Here is a 20,204-nt window from a genome sequence, read left to right on the forward strand (position 1 = left end):
TAGGTATTTGGCCTATTCTAATCAAGAATACTTAGTCATTTCTACTGATGAGTCAGTATCATAAACTAACTCATCAGTGTAAATAGGCAGTGTTGTGGCCAGGTGCCCCAGAGAAGTTGATTGTTTAAGAGACCCAAATATCTTTTATTTCTAAGGCATTGTCTCTGGTTAGTTTTGATATAAATGTGGGTGGTAGATTCCCTTGGTTGTTTTTTTCTCTACTTGCCATTCTGAATAAAGAGACATCTAAGATCCTGTTACTCCACCAGTATTTTGTAACTTAAATTAAAAAGTATGGTTTACAATAGAGGTAGACAGATGAAATATTTACTGTAGTAAGATGAGCCAATCTTTTTGTTCTTTATTTATGCACTTGTATTCTCTACCCAACTCTCTTTCTCAAGGGACTACTCAAGACCATTCACAGAAAAACAAGGCTTTGATTATTGAGTTTGGCTTATTCTGCTGTTTAGAAGGTGTGACAATTTTATTCCTGAAATGAAAGAGACATATTTTGTAAGCCAGAACACACAAGGGAAATCCACTTTCCTTGAAAAGTCTGGCATCTTCTTAACCTGGCACTTAAGGCAGTTCTACAAAAGGTCTACTTTCCATTTCCACCCAGAGACAAGGAATTTTTAAAACAAGTTCAGAGGCATGGCTGCACAGATTGAACCTGGAATCTTCAAGAAATGAAGAGTATGTATCTGATTTCTCCACTACTCAAATGTTCTTAGGAACATCCTCTGCTTACCTGGTACTCCCTCTGCATTTGAGGAAAACCCCAAAATATAATAGAAACCTTTACCTTTGTATGATAGGTAACTAGAGACAACAAGCTAATTCCTCTTGTCTACCAATACCAACATCTTCTCCCTAGAAAATTATGCCACTTTTTATTTTTCAACCTGGCACTGCTTTGGGTTTTCTCAAAATTAATTTGGTATATCATCATCATATCTTCAAATAGGAGAAGGTAGACGCTAATAATCCACCTTACATTCTATAGTACTTCAAATATTGTTGAAATAGTCTCACATATTAAGTTATAAGAAATATCTCAGAACATCACTAAGCATTTTATCAACAACTATTCTGAAAATGTCGGTGATATTTGACAAAACAACCTCTATAGCTATTCAATCCAATATCATTGTATCTTGTCTTGAAAAACATTTCAATTTATTAATTAATATATTATCCAAAATAATACATATAGAAATCCCTTATTCAAAGCCATAAAAGAAAAGGTATTAATACCTAAACATACTTTAAACACACATCACTTAAATATTTTGGGAGAATGACCAAGGTCAAAATATCAGAAATGTAATAACAAAATAAGATCAGGAGGCAATCATACTGAGGCTAATATTTGATAGATAACTGAGGTAATTTTATTAGTAGTCTTTTGCAAGGGCATTAAAACTCAACTAAAATTCAAATTATAGATAATTTGTTTCTTATTAAAACATCATTCTATGTAGACATTTGATTGTGGTAGAGTCTAAGTGACACCAATTCAACTGAGTCAGGAATCAACTGATGCTGAAGAGGATGTGGAGAAATAGGAACACTTTTACATCATTGGTGGGAGTGTAAATTAGTTCAACCATTGCGCAAGACAGTGTGGCGATTCCTCAAGGATCTAGAACCAGGAATACCATTTGACCTAGCAACCCCATTACTGGGTATATATCCAAAGGATTATAAATCATTCTGTTATATAGATACATGCACATGCATGTTCACTGTGGCACTGTTTATAATAGCAAAGACTTGGAACCAACCCAAATGCCCATCAATGATAGACTGGATAAAGAAAATGTGGCACATATATACCACAGAACACTATGCAGCCATAAAAAAGGATGAGTTCATGTCCTTTGCAGGGACATGGATGAAGCTCAAAACCATCATTCTCAGCAAACTAACACAAGAACAGAAAACCAAACACCATATATTCTCACTCATAAGTGGGAGTTGAACAATGGGAACATATGGACACAGGGAGGGGAACATCACACACCAGGGCCTGTCAGGGGGTGGGGACCTAGGGGAGGGACAGCATCAGGAGAAATACCTAATGTAGATGACAGGTTGATGGGTGCAGCAAACCACCATGGCACGTGTATTTCTATGTAACAAACCTGCACGTTCTGCACATGTATCCCAGAACTTAAGTAAAACAATATTTTAAAAAATGAAATCACTAAAATCAGTGGCAAGCAAATGTTTTGATGAACATTCCTCAAGTGAATTGACGAAGTTGGCTTGTTTTGCCAACTCCTGTTTCATGTAGACACATTCTAAGAGAAAAATAGCACTACTTATTTCTTTTGGCATTCATTAGGCAAATAGGTTCCTGTAGTCGATTTGTTCTCCAGTAATAGAGCAGCTAATAAATCTAACCTGAAGACTTGTCTTAGGCTACCAATTATTCCTGTTTGAATCTTGTTTTTATCCACTTGCAGTTTATAGCAAACTTAGATATTTTTTGACCATTCATAAATCCCTACTGCTCTTCTGTTCTTGGCTGTATATGGATAAAATGTGGTGCTCACTGAAACTTTAGAGTCTCAAAACATTAACTACTACTTCAAGGATTTGAACATTCCACCATCCTAATGGTTTGAACAGTTGCTTTTTAAATCTCAGTCACCCTTCTTCACTATTTAGACAGAATTCTCATAGTCTTCTTAAGACTCATTAACCAACCAAATCAATGCAAAAGCAAAATTTTGGTTCTAAAAAGGAGTTGTAACAGAGCAGCCTTTCTTTTATCTTCGTGTTCCCAAAGAAAGAAGTGGCAAACTTACTACATTTCAGCTGGACAAAACTCATCTGTTTAAAGTCCTAGCTTATAAAATATACACAATTGACCCTACTGTTGACAGAAGCCTAACGTGAACAGTCAATTAATACATATTTTGTATGCTGTATTACATATTCTATTCTTTTAATAAAGTGAGCTAGAGAAAGGAAAATGTTATTAAGAAAATCATACGGAAGAGAAAACGTATTTACTATTTTATTGAGTGGAAGTGAATCATCATGAAGGTCTTCATTCTTGTTATCTTCATGTTGAGCAGGCTGAGGACGAAGCGGAAGGCAAGGGGTTGGTCTTGCTACCTCAGAGGTGGCAGAGGTGGAAGAAAATTTATGTATAAGAGGACTCACATACTGGTCAACAGTAGGGTATTAGCAGTTAAGTATTTAGGGAGCAAAAAATTACATGTGAATTTTTGACTGCTTAGTGGGTCAGCACCCTTAACCCCCACATTATTTAAGGATCACCCATACATATATATATATATATATATATATATATATATATATATATATAGATGAATTCTGACACATAAAAGGTACACTGGCAAGACTCTCTGCTTTTACTGCAGTCACTGTCCTATGAACAAGTCCCTCATCACAATGATAATACCATACAATCCTATTGACATAATGATTCTATATACCAGTAATTCCCTTTCTCCTTGCCTTAGAAAAGAATCCTGTATGTGAGCCCACCAGTCATTTTAATGAAAGTTCCAAGTGGTTTGGATAAAACAAGATCTTAGTTGAACCTTTGCCTTAAACTGAAATTGAACCTGAATCATGTTTGAGGTTCAAAAAGTTGAGTTAACTTTTTCCCCTTTATTTTAATTTTTGTGCATCTCTGCACTTCCTGATTTTGGTTGGGAGTAGAAACCAAAATACCACAAGAAAAGCTATTCTTGTTGCATTTCCAGGCTTTCAAAGCCAAAAAGCACTAGAAATCTTTTGAAGAAAACAGTTCCCACCTAATTTCTAGCCCCAAAAGGTTCAGATAAGTTTGAATAAACTTTGAATAATGTTGTATCTATTACTTGGAGAATATCTAAGACAGGCAGTGGTAAAATAAAAATGCTTTAAGATTATAGAAAGAGGGAAGGAAATAAGATGATAACAAATTGGACATTGCTTCAAATTAAACTAAGGACATTATCATCATCTAACCAGTGTTTGTTTCATGGCGAGGAAAAGCCAGTATATTATAGATTTTGAAAGAAAGATTTGAACTTAGCTTTTAACTTCTTAAGGGTTACCATTTATAAAATAGTCTACATTTTGATTACTGTCTTAAAATTATTTAAAATGAATCACCAAATGCCATTTTAAGATAACTTCACTTGCTACATCAGAAATTTGTGGAAATAAACTATTAAAGTTATAGTAATATTTGTTGAGCTTCATTCAGTGCTGTGCAATAACTTTTCATTTATTCAACAAATATTTATTGAGCACTTGGTATGTGTGTAAAGTACTATCTAAAGTTCTAGGAAGCTAACAATGAGTATGTTATATCCTTTCCCTCAATAACTCATACTCTGGTGGGAGATAGTGTCAAGTGAATGAGTGGAATCTAACAGAGATTGCTAAGGGCTGTGATAGGGACAGATTTGCAGAACTTATAAGGCAGTCCCTAAGCTGGCCTGGGTGCTTATTTCAGATCTCCTGAAAGAGCTGAGGTCTAAAGTAGTATGAGTGAGCAGGGTGAAGAACCCTTTCTCTGAACCCCAAACCTTTACCTTGTTGTCTTACTTTTCCAGGGATAACTTGACAGAATCAAAAACTGGCAACATGAGAAGTCAAAAAGGAATAATGGGATGATGATGGCAAAATGGTGACTCAAAATTTCAGACAAGAGATTGGGCAAAGGTCAAGTTGGGAAGATGGAGAAGCACAAAGTCAGGAGTATCTGACAACAGGTAGCAATCAGACACTCTGCAAGGCAGGCTTGAGTTGGGGAAGACTAAGCTACCAAAAGATGGTTTTGAGAAAAGAGGTCCAGCCTGTCTTTGAACTCTGCAGGAACAAATTTATTATTGTTATTAATGCAATTATTTAATGCAGTTTGGTGTTATGGAAAACCATAGGTTTTAGATTCAAACAGACACAATTTTAATTCCTGGCTCCACATCTTATGTGTTCTGTGGCTTTGAATAATGTACTTAAGTCTACTTAGCCTTTATGTAATGAGGATAATGATATTGCTATCTTAGGGTTCATGTGAGAAACAAATGAGATTCATTATGTGACTTTGCCTACCACACTCTCTGGTACATAGTGATGATCAGTAAATAGTAGTGTCCTTCCCTCTTACTTCAAGGATTGACCATTTGGTCTGTGGAGAAAATGTCCCTCTGAGCAGCAAGGCACTCAGGTTACCAACTCTTTAGCTGTCTCTCCTTAGGATTAGCATTTTCTCTCCTTCCTCACTGAAGGCTTTGCTGTTAGAGTTTCAAAGTTGTTGTTATACCCCCCAATACCAATGGTGGTCAGCTCATTTTAGACATGAATAAACATGATCAGACTAGTTAAGCAATTTTCCCAAAGGGGTAACTGATAAATTATGGCATTAGATGGAAACCTGAGGCTATGTGAATTGAAAGTCGGTGTTCTTCCCAGCTATCCCCTGTCTCTGTGCAACATGTAAGAGGTTATCTACTGGGAAACTGATTTTGTAGTTCAGAATCAGGACAGCAAAACAGATTCCAGGAACACTTGCACTGGGAGATCCCATTTTGAGAGGGGTTAACATACATTTCCTTATTCTACCAATGTAGTAAAAACAGAATAAAGAAAATTTTTATAATCTTTACTAACAACTGGGAGGGGTTGAGAGCTAAGCTGCTCCCTACACTTTTATTTAGTCAAGTGAGTACTTTATTCTTTGAAGATAAATGCATATCTGTTCAAAGATATTCTATATAGGCTGGTTCAAGTATTAAAAATATGCAAGGCAAATAATCCAGCACTCAGTATTCTTGCCAAAAAAAAGAAGGAAAAAAGGCTTTACCCTGAATACAGACAGCTCATATGTTGACCACCAGGGCAGATCTGAAATTTAAGTCTGCCTGAATTCACTGCATGAATTTGCAGCTTTTACCCTGAATTTCTCAGCTCATTTATAGAGAAGGAGAAAGTTTATCATCAGTAACACCAGATTTTTGCCGTTTTCTTCTCACAGAGATGGGTACTTTGTACAAGGAAAAATGTTTTAACTCTCTATAATTATGTGGCTAAGAGATTGCCACAATAGAGAGAAATATTCATACACAGATGGTAGGGCATACATCTTTTGTCTACTTTGTATATTAGGATTGCCTGGATTCTTAAAATGGACTTTCTTCTATGAAAAGACTCATTCAGTTTTCCGAAGGAAAACCTTTAAATAAAGATACACTCATAGCTGTCTGTTTGCCAGAAACTGCAGTTTCAGGTTTCTCCAGGGGAGGATGACCACAAATGCCACTCATTAGCCTAAATTAAAGCACTCATCTATAGCTGGTGTTTGAGGTTGAACCATATACAAATATAATTGGGGCCAGCCTTTAACAAGATGACTCAAAGAAATGCCCCGAGTTCTTCACTGGGCAAGGACTGTCATCTACAGTGAACTTCCTTGGTTTTGTGGTATTTCAAGCAGAGTGTTTTGTGGAAAGAAGGAAGATGATGAAAGAGTCAGGGGGGAAATTGCTCTTCCTATGCGGAAGTCTCAGATCCTCTGTATCCTTTTCTTGTACCATTTACATGTTTTGACCTGACTTAAAATAACAATTTCCCTATTTCAAAGTAACATTTAGACAGAATAATAATGAAAGGTACAAGCTATGGGCTGAATTGTGTCCCCCTCCCCAAGTCCCATATGTTGACATCTTAACCCTGCCACTAAGGATGTGACCTGATTTGAAGATAGGGTCTTAAGAGAGGCAACTGAGTAAAGTGAGGTCTGTAGGATGGACCTTAATCCAGTATGACTGGTGCCCTTATACAAAGGGAGAATTTGGACACAGAAATATGCACAGAGGGAAGACGATATGAAGACAGTGAATAGACAGCCCACTGAAGCTAAGGAGAGAGGCATAGAACGCTCACCTCAGAAGGAACCAACTCTGCTGACACCTCAGTCTTGCACTTCCAGCCTCCAGAGCTGTGAGATTATCACTTCCTGTTGTTTAAGCCATCCTGTTTGTGATGCTTTGTTATGATAAGCAGCCCTTAAAAATTAATACATAGTACCATTTGCTGTCTACTTACTGTGAGCCAAGTACTGTCTACCTCGCTTTGTATTCATTATCTCATCTAATTTCTACAAGAAACCTATTTAGTTCGGTTGTTTCTAACCTCATTTATAGATGGGGAAACTGAGGCTCAGAAAACCTAAGTAATTTACCCAAGGTCACATATTGCAAGTGGTAGAACAAGGATACCATCCCAAAATATTTCTGAAATCCATGTGATTTCCACTATGCCATGTGCTTCCTAAGGCCAAAGGGCTGATACTAAACTATGTCAGAATAACCTGTGTATATCACGTAGTTAGGGAATTTGTTCAGTTATGAGGACGGTTTAGTGTAAACACAATGAAAACCTATGGTAGTTCCCCAGGTTTGTTCCCTGGTGGAGATTCAACAACACAAATGTAAAGATTTTAGAAGAACAACAGTTAAAAAAAAAATGTCCTCTAGTTTTAAGCTTTTCTTTTCTTTACCAGAGCTATCTCTTTAAATGCAATATAATATAACTGCTATGTCTTCCCAAAAAAAATTTAGTCTACAAAGAACTAAAACAGATTTACAAGAAACAAACAAACAAACCCATTCAAAAATGGACAAAGGATGTGAACAGACACTTTTCAAAAGAAGACATATATGAGGTCAAAAAATATGAAAAAATGCCCATCATCACTGATCATTAGAGAAATGCAAATCAAAACCACATTGAGATACCGTCTCATACCAATTAGAATGGTGATCATTTTAAAAATGCAGAGACAACAGATGTTGAAGAGGATGTGGAGAAATAGGAACGCTTTTACACTGTTGGTGGGAGTGTAAATTAGTTCAACCATTGTGGAAGACAGTGTGGCAATTCCTCAAGGATCTAGAACCACAGACACATGCACATGTATGTTCATTGTGGTGCTGTTTACAATAGCAAAGACTTGGAACCAACCCAAATGCCCATCAATGATAGACTGGATAAAGAAACTGTGACACATATACACCATGGAACACCATGTGGCCATAAAAAAGGATGAGTTCATGTCCTTTGTAGGGATATGGATGAAGCTCAAAACCATCATTCTCAGCAAACTGACACAAGAACAGAAAATCAAACACTGCGTCCTCTCACTCATAAGTGGGTGTTGAACAATGAGAACACATGGACATAGAGGGGAACATCACACACTGGGGTCTGTTGAGGGGGAGTAGAAGAGGGGCACTGGTGGGTAGGGAGGTTGGGGAGGAATAACATGGGGAGAAATGCCACATATAGGTGATGGTGGGGATGGAGGCAGCAAACCACATTGCCATGTATGTACCTATGCAACAATCCTGCATGATCTGTACATGTACCCCAGAACTGAAGTACAATAAATATATATATATATATATATATATATATATATATATATGAAAGAAAAAAAGAAAAATTTAGTCTATACTACCTTTAAAATAAATTTTAATTGCAGATATTTGTTGACTGGTCCTCTGAATTTGTGATTTGCAATTCTGTTAAGAACATTGAGTGCGATAATTTAGCTAGTTTGAATTTGTTTTTATATGATTTCAAGTATAAATTCTCTCACTGAAATACAGTTGAATGTGTCACTGTAGATCTAATAATACTTGCATGTACTTAATCTGATGTATATCATATATATGTATTGAGTAAAATTTATACATTAATATAAAATTTTCACATATAGTTAATGACCTGTTTGACATTTTTTTCTGATATCTTCTTTTATATCTCCTATTTTCTGTGTTTTCTTATTGTATTTTTTTCCACTTTTTGTTGGAACATGTGATTTTTCTTTGCTCTTCTAATGGTTTGAAAATTATATATCACATTTCTATTATATCTATAGATACACTCAGCATTTAGTAAAAATATTGAGAACACTGAGTGAGCTAACTTCTTTTTTTATTATTATAATTTAAGTTCTGGGATACATATGCAGTATTGTTAAATAGGTATACACATGCCATGGTGGTTTGCTGCATCCACCCACCTGTCACCTACATTAGATATTTCTCCTAATGTTATCCCTCTCCAATCTTCCCACCCCTGCTATATCCCTCCTCTAGTCCCCCTCAACAGACCCCAGTGTGTGATGTTCCCCTCTGTGTCCATGTGTTCTCATTGTTCAACACCCACTTATGAGTGAGAGGATGCAGTATTTGATTTTCTGTTCTTGTGTCAGTTTGCTGAGAATGAGGGTTTTGAGCTTCATCCATGTCCCTGCAAAGGACATGAACTCATCCTTTTTTTATGGCCACATGGTGTTCCATGGTGTATATGTGTCACATTTTCTTTATCCAGTCTATCATTGATGGGCATTTGGGTTGGTTCCAAGTCTTCCAAGCACTACAATGAAAGCACATATGCATGTGTCTTTATAATAGAATGATTTATAATCCTTTGGGTATGTACTCAGGAATGGGATTGCTGGGTCAAATGGTATTTCTGGTTCTAGATTCTTGAGGAATTGCCACACTGTCTCGTGCAATGGTTGAACTAATTTACACTCCCACAACAGTGTAAAAAAAAAAAAAAAAAAAGCATTCCTGTTTCTCCACATCCTCTTCACATCTGTTTCTCTGCATTTTTAAAATGATCACCATTCTACCTGGTATGAGATGGTATCTCAATGTGGTTTTGATTTGCATTTCTCTAATAATCAGTGATGATGAGCATTTTTTATATGTTTGTTGGCCACATAAATATCATCTTTTGAAAATTGTGTCTGTTCATATCCTTCACCCACTTTGTGATGGGGTTGTTTTTTTCTTCTTGTTAATTTGTTTTAGTTCTTTGTAGATTCTGTATATTAGCCCTTTGTCAGATGTGTAGCTTGCAAAAATTTTTTCCCATTCTGTTGGTTGCGACTTCACTCTAATGATTGTTTCTTTTGCTATGGAGAAGCTCTTAAGTTTAATTAGATCCCATTTGTCTATTTTAGCTTTTATTGCCATTGCTTTTGGTGTATTAGTCATGCAGCCCTTGCATATGCCTGTGTCCTGAATGGTTTTGCCTAGGTTTTCTTCTAGGGTTTTTATGGTGTTAGGTCTCATATTTAAATCTTTAATCCATCTGGAGTTAATTTTTGTATAAGGTGAAAGGAAGGGGTCTAGTTTCAGCTTTCTGCACATGGCTAGACAGTTTTCCCAACACCATTTATTAAACAGGGAATCCTTTCTCCGTTAACTCTTTTTTTGTCAGGTTTGTCAGGTTTGTCAAAGATCAGATGGTTGTAGATCATTGCTTCCAAGGCCTCTGTTCTGTTCCATTGGTGTATATCTCCGTTTTGGTACCAATGTCATGCTGTTTGATTACTGTAACTTTGTATTATAGTTTCAAGTCAGGTAGCATGAGGCCTCCAGCTGGTTTTTTCCAGTTTTTTAAGAAGGTCAATAGTAGCTTGATGAGGATAGCATTGAATCTATAAATTACTTTGGGCAGTATTGCCATTTTCACAATATGATTCTTTCTAACCATGAGCATAGAATGTTTTTCCATCTGTTTGTGTCCTCTCTCATTTCCTTTTGCAGTGGTTTGAAGGACCTTTTCAAGGAGTGAGCTAACTTCTTATCCTTTTTCCTCTTTAGATTTTGGGCTCACCAAGAAACAGACATAGAATCTTGTTAGAAATTTAAAGTGGATTGGAGAAGAAACTGAGGCTGAGGATGAAACAAGGCTTCTCACTCTCTCCTACAAATTGAATATATCCACCTGTAGCAAGAGGAGCAGGCAGAAAGAAGGTTGCGCAGGTGAGCTAACCTCGTAGTTAAATAGGAATGTTTAACAGTAGCAGAAAGCAAAGAGAACATGAGCAACTTCTAGCTGTAACAGAGCTGTTAATAGCTTCTATCCAGCATCGTGAATCAGATAAACAACCCTGAGGTTATTGCAAGACCTTCACAGCTGGGCTCTGTGGCTAACGTCTATAATTCCAGCACTTTGGGTGCTGAGGAAGGTAGATCACTTGAGGTCAAGAGTTCAAAACCAGCCTGGCCAACTTGGTGAAATTTCATCCCTACTAAAAATACAAAGATTAGCCAGGAGTACTGATGGGTGCCTGTAATTACAGCTACTCAAGAGGCTGAGGCAGGAAAATTGCTCAACAGGGGGGTGGAGGTTGCAGTGAGCTGAGAGCATGCCATTGCACTCCAGCTTGGGCAACAGAGTGAGACTCTGTCTCAAGTAAATAAATAAATAAATAAATAAATAACTTTTGCAGGCCCTGGCAATCTTTATTTATGAGGCCCTGTATGCAAATTAAATGGGTTTAAACACACTACCTGATATGTATTTATAATGTAGATACAATTTTTTAAAATAATCTTCAAAATGCTTTTGAGATTTTGGTTCTGAAAACATTTAGCCCTGAATAAATTCTAAAATTTATGCTTAGCTATGATTTCTTAGCAATTGCTATACAGAGTCAGATATTCTGATGAAATGAAAAAACTTAATGTATAAATTGTTTCTAAAAGTAATTAATTTTTAATATCACATTTAGTAATTAATAAAGTTAATAATGAAATGCTTTTAAGCATACGGTTACATATTTGTTAAAATTTCAGCTTTGCAGCTTTCTTCTTTTGGAGAAAGCACTTTTCCCCCCCAATTTTAACATATTTATGGGTCCCAGACACTGGACCTATAGCTCTTAACTGATAACACAGTTCTGTGGAGAGAAGTTGGAGTGGGTTGAATGACAGAACATTTTATAAAGCTTTCTAGAGCATTTCTAAAACAATTTTCCACAACTTCTCCAAGAGGATAAAAATTTCTACTTTAGGGACTGGGGATGGGATATTTGAAGAGTTAGAGAAGAATTTCCAGTGATGTAGTTATATTTCTCTATTATGTCTTCATTTAATTGGTATCTATTTTCTTCCAAAAATATGAACAAAATGTGTATTGTGACTTTACTTCTTGCTGAGAACTTCCGTGTTAAAATCAGTTATAATTTTTGATTCAAATGCTACTAATTTTACATTATGTATCAACAATTATTTAGACTTAAGGTTTACTGAATTTCTTGCTTTTCAAACCAGATTTACTGTTGGATTCACCTTTTGTTCTTTAGGTCTTCATATTAGGTAGATGATGAAATTCTGAGCATAGAAAGAGTGGGTCTAAGGCTATAGATTCAAAATTCTGTGTTCTCAGCACAAGGAAGTTAATTGTTCCTTTTTTTTTTTTCATTCAGTGCTGCCAGTAAAAAGTTCTGTTGACAGTCTTATTTTTCAATACTTGACTGATAAGATATATTTTCTTTCTCAAGACTTTTAGCATTTAATTTATATCCTCAATACCTGAAGGTGTAGATCTTGGTTAAATCATCCTGCTCAGCACTGAGTAGATTCTTTGAATCTGAGGACTTGGGCTTCCTTCAGCTGTGGAAAGCTTTTTCTATTTTATCTGTAACTCTATTCTTCCCTCAGTTTCTTCCATGCTCTACTTCTGGAACTATTACTAGATAGCAGTGAAAAATTCTGCATCATCCTTTTTGTCTTCTAGCTCTGCCCCACATATTCTTTGTTGCCCTTCTGCATTGCATTCTTGTAAGTTTTATTGAGCTTAATCTATCAGCTCTATTTTACTTTTCAACTGAAGGTTTGGGTGGTTGTAGCAATTTTTAGAAATAAGACAACAATGAAGTTTGCTGCTGTGATTGATTTTTCCACTCACAAAAAAATTTTCCATAGCATGTGATGCTGTTTGATAGCATTTTACCTAGGTTGGAACTTCCTTCAAAATTAGTCTGTCTTCTCAAACCCTGCCACTGATTTATCCTCTAAGTTTCGGTATGATTCTCAATCCTTTGTTGTTATTTCAATAATGTTCACATTGTCTTTACCAGGAATAGATTCCACCTCAAAAAAAAAAAAACACTTTTATTACTCATTGATAAAAGCATCTCCTCATTGGTGAGTTTTATGATGGGATTATAGCAATTTAGTCACATTTTCAGGCTCCACTTCTAATTCTAGTTCTCTTGCTGTTTCTATCACTTCTGCAGCTACTTTCTCCACTGAAGTTTTGAACCCTTTGAAGTCATCCACAAGGGTTGGAATTGACTTCTTCTAAACTCCTGTTAATGTTGATATTTTCTTTTCTTCCATAAATTACAAGTGTTTATCTAGAATGGTGAATTTTTTTCAGAATATTTTCAATTTACTTCACCCAGATCCACTAGAGGAATCATTATCTATGGCATCTATAGCTGTAAAAAATGCATTTCTTAAACAATAAAATGTGCAAATAAAAATTACATATTAATTCATGGGCTGAAGAAATAATGTTGTATTAGCAGGCAGAAAAACACCGTCAGTCTCCTTGCATAGGTCCATCACATCTCTTGGGTGACTATGTGCATTGTAAAAGAGCAATGATATTTTGCAAGAAATCTTTTTTTTCTGACCAGTAGGTCTCAATAGTGGCTTAAAATATTCAGTAAACCATGGAGCAAAGAGATTGTGCTGACATACAAACTTTATTGTTTTATTTCTAGCACACAGAATAGATTTAGCATCATTCTTAAGGGCCCTAGAATTTTCAGAATGGTAAATGAGTGTTGGTTTCACTTTAAAGTCATAACTGCTTTAGGATCAGACCCCACATGATCCTTCTGTTCCTTATGTTTCTTAATTCCAAACATGTAGAAGTCTCAAAACTCCCCCTATCTCTTTTCTTTTACCTTTTTCCACATATTTAAGCTCTGGGTTGTGGTTTATTTTCATTGATCTGGTCCTAAAAAGATAGTCATCAGCCTGTCCTTTGAAGTTTTTTTTTTTTAAAAAAATGTCATCAGGCACTTTTAAGGTTGAAAAATGCTCTTCTGTATGTTGAGCTGTATGCCTTTTATTCAGGCTAATGCTTTCTTGCTTTGTTGTGTTTTTCTTTGTACTTGCTATCTCTGTTCACCTGGTAAAGGATGCTGTTTCTGGTTTGCATAGCTTGCTTCTGTGATTGTGGCAGAAGAGAAGATCATTGTCAGAATGAAGTGTCCGTTTTCAGGAGTGGAGAATCCCTATTCAACATGAATATGAGCAACTGTCTGTGATGTCTTTGCTCCAAGTTCTTGCACTGTCCTGTTCATGAAACAAATATTTTGTTTTGGATTGCTTAGCACAGGTTGGGGAGAGCTTTATCTGCTGATGTACTCTGAATGCTGTTTGGTAGCCAGTACCCCAAATGGTTCTTATAAAAACTCCTTCTGCTCCTTAAATTCTTAATTCTAAATATATAGAACTCCTATCATTTTTCATTTACTATTTTTTTTTTCCGTAGGTAAGCTCTGAAGTGTGGCTTATTTTATTAAACTGATCCTACCAGCTTTTAGTCTTTCAGGGGCCTCCTCCAAATTTCTGGGCCATTATTGAATCTTTTTCTTGTTTCCTGGAGGAGCTGTGTGTTTGAAAGGTCTCTTCTCTGTTCTTTCTATCGATTTTAGGTAGAAAAGTAGATAGGGACATGCTTGATCTAATTTGACTCCTAATTTGACATATATTATATAGGATGTTCATTTATGCTGTATAAATGACCTTTATACATACAGTCTCACTTAATTCCAATAATAACCTTGTCAAAAATATATTGTTCCCATTGTATAAATAACAAAATTAATGGTTTTAGGTATTCCTTGGGTTTCCACTGGTTCCACAGCCTTTTGGTGGCATAATGGAGACTGGAGTTGAGATCATCTGAATCGAGTTCAGTGTTCTCACTGTACCACACTACTTTATAAATATTCCCAAATCATTTACATTTTCCACAAAAGCTCATCTAAACTTGTAGATTCATTTTATTCTTCTTCAAATATCTGAACAGGTTGATACAGGCTGGTAGCTACTCTAATGTGCTTCATAGAAATAGGCTGGTTTGATACCCATATCTTGAGACAACAGTCAAATTCAATAAACTTGGAGAGTCAGTACACATTTGGATAGAAAATTCCTTTAATTTCTTCGGATTGTAAGAACAGGCAGCAGCAGAATTCTGCCTTCAGCAGAAAGCTGTTTCTTAGAAGCATGATGATATACCCATCTACATGAATGTACAGTGACTATTGCCTTCATCTATTCAGCTGGCTAGAAAATTTAAAACAAGCAGGTAAACACAAATGTGGTAAGGTAGGTCTTTGTTAAGCAACAGTATACTTCAAGTGATGAGGGATGAGGATTATCTTAAACAATGAAAAGATATATCTTCCTAGGTCTCAGAAAGGCTAGAAGAGAGAAATTAAATGCTAGCCAAACTGGAAGAGAACCAAAAGTCTTGCACACTACAGTCAGAGCAAGTGAAATTCAAACTCTCCTTTGAGTTTAGTGTTTAAAGGGCAATTGACTGAAATAAAAACAACTTTGGTTAAAAACAAGTGGTGATTCAGTTTAAATGCTGAACAAAATTCAACTTCAATTGTTTTGAGAACAAGCTTAGGCTGTGGGACAATTTGGAATAACAATATTAGAAAGAAATCTGAACAAGATCTCCAGTCTTTACCAAAAGAGATGAGTTTGGTGAAGTTAACTCCTTTCATCTCACCCCATCTAGGCAAAAACAAAGTGGATGGAGTGAAAAATGGAAGTTAGCTGGACCTTTATGGCACACAAAAAGTTTAAATATATTTTGAAGCTTTTTGTAAAAGTTAAGATCTCAATCTATTTGTCAGGGTCCTCATGATTAAAATATACACTGGTATTCAGAATTTGCCAGTGGACAGTTTGGGTGGATAGAAGCTTCCTTAAATATTCTATATCACACAGTCATTTAGTTAGCTATTTAGGTTTTATTCCTTCTAAACCATTACCAGTCAACCCCAAAACACCTCTGTCCAAAGACTTGATTCATCCAGACACAGAGATAGAGTTAAGTAGTTGAAAAAAATTATGAAAGAAATGGGCTTGGTCTTTGGTGTGCTGAGCCAGTTTTTCTGTATTAGATTAATCATATGCTTGTTATTCTCTGTTTGTACAGCTAGATCTGCACTCCACCCTTTTCCACTTTTTTCTGTGCCCAGGAGATTGATCTATATGGAATTCATCAACTGGAATCTTTCCTTGTTCTCTAACTTTAATTTGCATTTGGCCAATGACAGCCACTGGCAGGAGGCTTGAGGATGGTGGCGGGAGGGACTGGAGTATTTTCCTTGCAGCCGACCTCTTTTCTGGCCAGAATTTGGCACTGGTTGTCTTCCTCTAATGAAGGCACTGTTTCCGCCAGTGACCCTCTCCTACAGCCTCTGCTAGAGCCACAACCTTATCTGAGATTCCCTTTCCTCTTCAGGGATACAGACCCCTTGCTGTTGCTAGCCTCTTGGTGTTTCTCCTTCTGTTATTTTATTATTTTTCTTCAGTCATGGTCTCATCACCATAAATAGTCACTTCATTAAACTCTGCTTAACAATGTTTTTTTGGGTGCGCAGTCTATGTCCTGTCAGTCTTAAATTGGTACACCACCTGAATCATATCTCCTGCAGATGTGAAAAGGGAGCTGGCACTAGTTGAATTGTTAATGAAATTATCCACTATCTATGTTTAATTATCCAATTTTAGTATATATATGTGTGTGTGTAGTGGTTTCAGAATAGTCAACCCATGCTCCCATGGGAAACAACTTTACCAACTAAAGTACAGTGCTTACATGCTTCCTTTGTCTTTAGACTTACAGTCTACTTATTTCCAAAGTTACTAGCTTTTGCTAAGTAATTAAATTTGTTAAGTTTAACTAATATTTAAAATTTTATTTTATTCAAGAAATCTTGTTTGGTGTCAACTATGAGTTAGATGTGGAGTTTATAATCTAGTGGGAGGGATAAAATAGTACATCTGGGCTTTACTTTATGATTTATTTCCAAAAACACCACTGTTAAGTTCAAGGCTGTTAAATAAGACATTATTTCCATTTATTTTAATGGAAAACATTTCATTTGTTTTGTCTTAACCCCAAATATACAATTTTCATAGATAGAAAAAAATTAATAAAACAATTTGAATAAATTCATGAATTCATTTATTTCCAAAAACAATGCTATTAAATGCAAAGCTGTTAAAATAAGAAATTATCTTAATTACTTTAATGGAAATATTTTGATTTGTTTTATCTTAACCTCAAATGCACAATTTTCATAGATAGAAAAAAATACTGATGCAACAATTTAAACAAGTTTATATAAAGCATAAAACTTTGAAAGTAAAAAAGTAAAGTTTGTATATAAATTATAATGCTATAACGATCTAGCTAAGATCATTGATGAAGGTGGCTACTCTAAACAATGGATTTTCAATGTAGAAGAAAAAGCCTTCTAATGGAAGGAGATGCTGTCTACAACTTTTCTAGGTAGCGAGGAGAAGTTAACACCTGTCTCTAAAGTTTCAAAGGACAGGCTGAGTGATACACCTGGTGACTTTAAGTTGAAACCAAGCTCATTTACTGTCCTGAAAAATCATAGGACCCTTAAGAATTGTGCTAAATCTACTCTGCCTGTAATCTATGAGGTAAGCAGATGACAGCACATCTGTTTGCAGCATACTTTACTGAATCTTTTAAGTCCATTGTTGAGACCTACTGCTTGGGAAAAAAAAATCCTTTTAAAATATTACTGCTCATTGGTAGTGCAGCTTGTCACCCAAGAGCTCTGATGGAAATGTACAAGGAAATAAATGTTTTCATGTGAGCCAACAGAACATCCATTTTGAATCCCATGGATCAATGAGTTGTCTTATTGTGATGTTTGCTTTAATATAATGGTCTAAAACCAAACCCTCAGTGTTTCCAAGGTATACTGTAATAAGTTATCACCATTAACAATGAACAATTGTTCATTAATAACATCAAATTAACATTAGCTTCTCAATGGCATCAAATATCCAGAGTTCAGATTTCTCTAATTGTATTTTATATGTGCATTTATATATGATATAAAATGTTTGTACTATATATCAGATATATTTACATTTATACATAAACATGCACACACACATGTGTATGTGTGTGTGCATGTGTATATGTTTCCAGTCAGCTTGACACAGGATCCAAACAAGATTTGCACATTAAATTTAGTTTGCATGTCTGAGTCTCTTGTATTCTGTAGGTTCCCTCCTAGCACCAATTTTGTTTTTCTAGCAATTTATTTGTTGGGGAAACCAGATTATTTGTTCAAGTGTCTGCATTTTGGATTTTCATAATTGGATTACTGTGATGTCATTAAAATGCTCCTTTGTTCTGTATATTTTATGTAAACAGGTAGTTATATCTGAGGCAATGAGATTTCTTCATTCGTTTGTTCATTTGTTTTACAAGATACTTTCTAGTTGAAAAGTTGAATATTACTGTATCTCAAAACTATTTATTTACTTCTTGTTTTTAGAAATTTACTTTCAGGAAACACCTGCCCCCCCACCCCAGAATACAAAATATCATATATAGAAGACACGTTTCCAATAACAAAATATTTGAAATAATCTTACTGCCCAGGTTTAGAAAATTGATGAACTCGACCATGGAATAGCCACACCATGTACCATAAGCCATACAAAAAACAAAAACAAAGAAAAAATTGAAAGCCTCTGTGACCTAATATGGAACAATTTTCAGTATTTATTAAGCGAAAAATTCAAGGGGCAAAATGGCAGATGCGTACACTATAGTTTGTGTAAGAAAGAGTCATATATATGTTTATACATTTTTATATGACTATTTTAACAAGAAATAAAGGATTGGTAAACCAAAGGTTAAAGAAAATAGTCATTACTTTTAGAGTGACAACTAAGTGGGAGAGTAGACAAAGGGATGAGTTCTCGGAATATACCTTTTGTAAATATAAAGTCTTGACTTTGGAGTCATGTAGATGTTTTACATATTTAAATGTGGTACATGTAGACAGAAATAAAATGTAATTAAAATATTTGATAATAAATAATTTCTCTTTACCACATAGAGCTTACCTCCATATCCATCCTTTCTCAAAACACATAATTTTACAACTAAGGCATCTTTCACTGTGGATCCCCAAAAAGGAATCTATCACTTTAACTCCCTGCTTAGAGTTATCTAATAAAATGATAGGCTTAGACAGCAGTTTTCTATGATAATGACCATAATTTAATTGATTTGGTTAGTGCTCAGAATATCTGAAAGTGATGTTTTGAGACAAGATGTTGGTTTATATTTTATGAGTTGTTCAAAATTGAATTGACATGGGAGCATTCCTATAGGTCTGCTTTAAAAGAGAATATTGAAATCATGTAGTTGAGAATATGCACATACAAAATAACTTGATCAAACATGCTGAAATGTTATATTTAAAATAATGTTTCAGGGGATCTCAAAACAAATATATTTGATTTGAATGGTAGTATTTATTATAACCTAAATTAATAAAATGTTCCCTTATAAGCCTAAAGTAGAAAATGTCCTAGGACTAAATGAATATTCTGGGCAAAATTAGTGTTGCTTCTCTCCTCTAAATCGTCAGTCTATTTTGTGGCTGTGTTGTGAAGGCATCATTCTACAGTTTTGAGAGCTGTTAAAAGTATTCTCAGATAATTGAGACAGGCAGCCAAAGAGAGTAATTTTTTCTTTATAGGTGAATGTGGAAAAATACATGGAAAGCTTAACAGTGATACCATAGAGCATATCTGCAAGGCCACATCAGAGTGGAGAAATAACTGTTACAATGCGGAGGAGGATTTACAGTGTGCATATTGCTGACTGAGATGTTTTGAAATGTGCTCGAATGGCTTAGATTGTGGAACAAGTATGTCACTTCAGAGGTGTCAAATTGTTTCTCCTCAACTGGAAGAATCAGCACTTTAGTGTCATAATTCTCTAGACGTTGGCAAATGTCTTATCCATAATAGGTATATAAGACCTGCAAAATGAGATAATTTTTCAGTGATGCTATGTAAAACCTTTGTTTCCTGATTTTACAAGAGGAGTATGACTGTTTGCCATTATCTAACATTTAAGTCAATGAAGGGGGCCCTGATGTCTTGGAGGATTTGCAAGGAGATAGCAAGTCTTTCACATCCAGGAGTTTTATGGCACCTGGGTTCAGATAAGTGGCATCACCCATAGTTACTGTTCTCATTATTTTTTTAATACTACTTACAGCTTTCCTTTAAAGATTTCTACAATTTGGC

The 20,204-nt window shown here is 35.4% G+C and overlaps 1 protein-coding gene across 16 annotated transcripts in view; it reads left to right on the top strand.

Moving 5' to 3' along the window:
• The window catches only part of CCDC91 (coiled-coil domain containing 91), a 476,760-nt gene extending 465,940 nt beyond the window's left edge, over positions 1–10,820 (top strand). For 15 of the 16 annotated variants that reach the window (XM_074402990.1, XM_074402983.1, XM_074402984.1 and 12 more), the window contains 2 exons: positions 4,590–4,748; positions 10,659–10,820. The gene's annotated coding sequence lies outside the window, so the exon portion shown is untranslated. The remainder of the gene's footprint in view (positions 1–4,589; positions 4,749–10,658) is intronic. The other variant, XM_074402989.1, reaches the window with a different exon arrangement.
• The last annotated feature ends 9,384 nt before the right edge of the window (positions 10,821–20,204 follow it).

The sequence above is a fragment of the Saimiri boliviensis genome, chromosome 7 (genome assembly GCF_048565385.1).
Source record: "Saimiri boliviensis isolate mSaiBol1 chromosome 7, mSaiBol1.pri, whole genome shotgun sequence".
Classification (NCBI taxonomy): Eukaryota; Metazoa; Chordata; class Mammalia; order Primates; family Cebidae; genus Saimiri; species Saimiri boliviensis.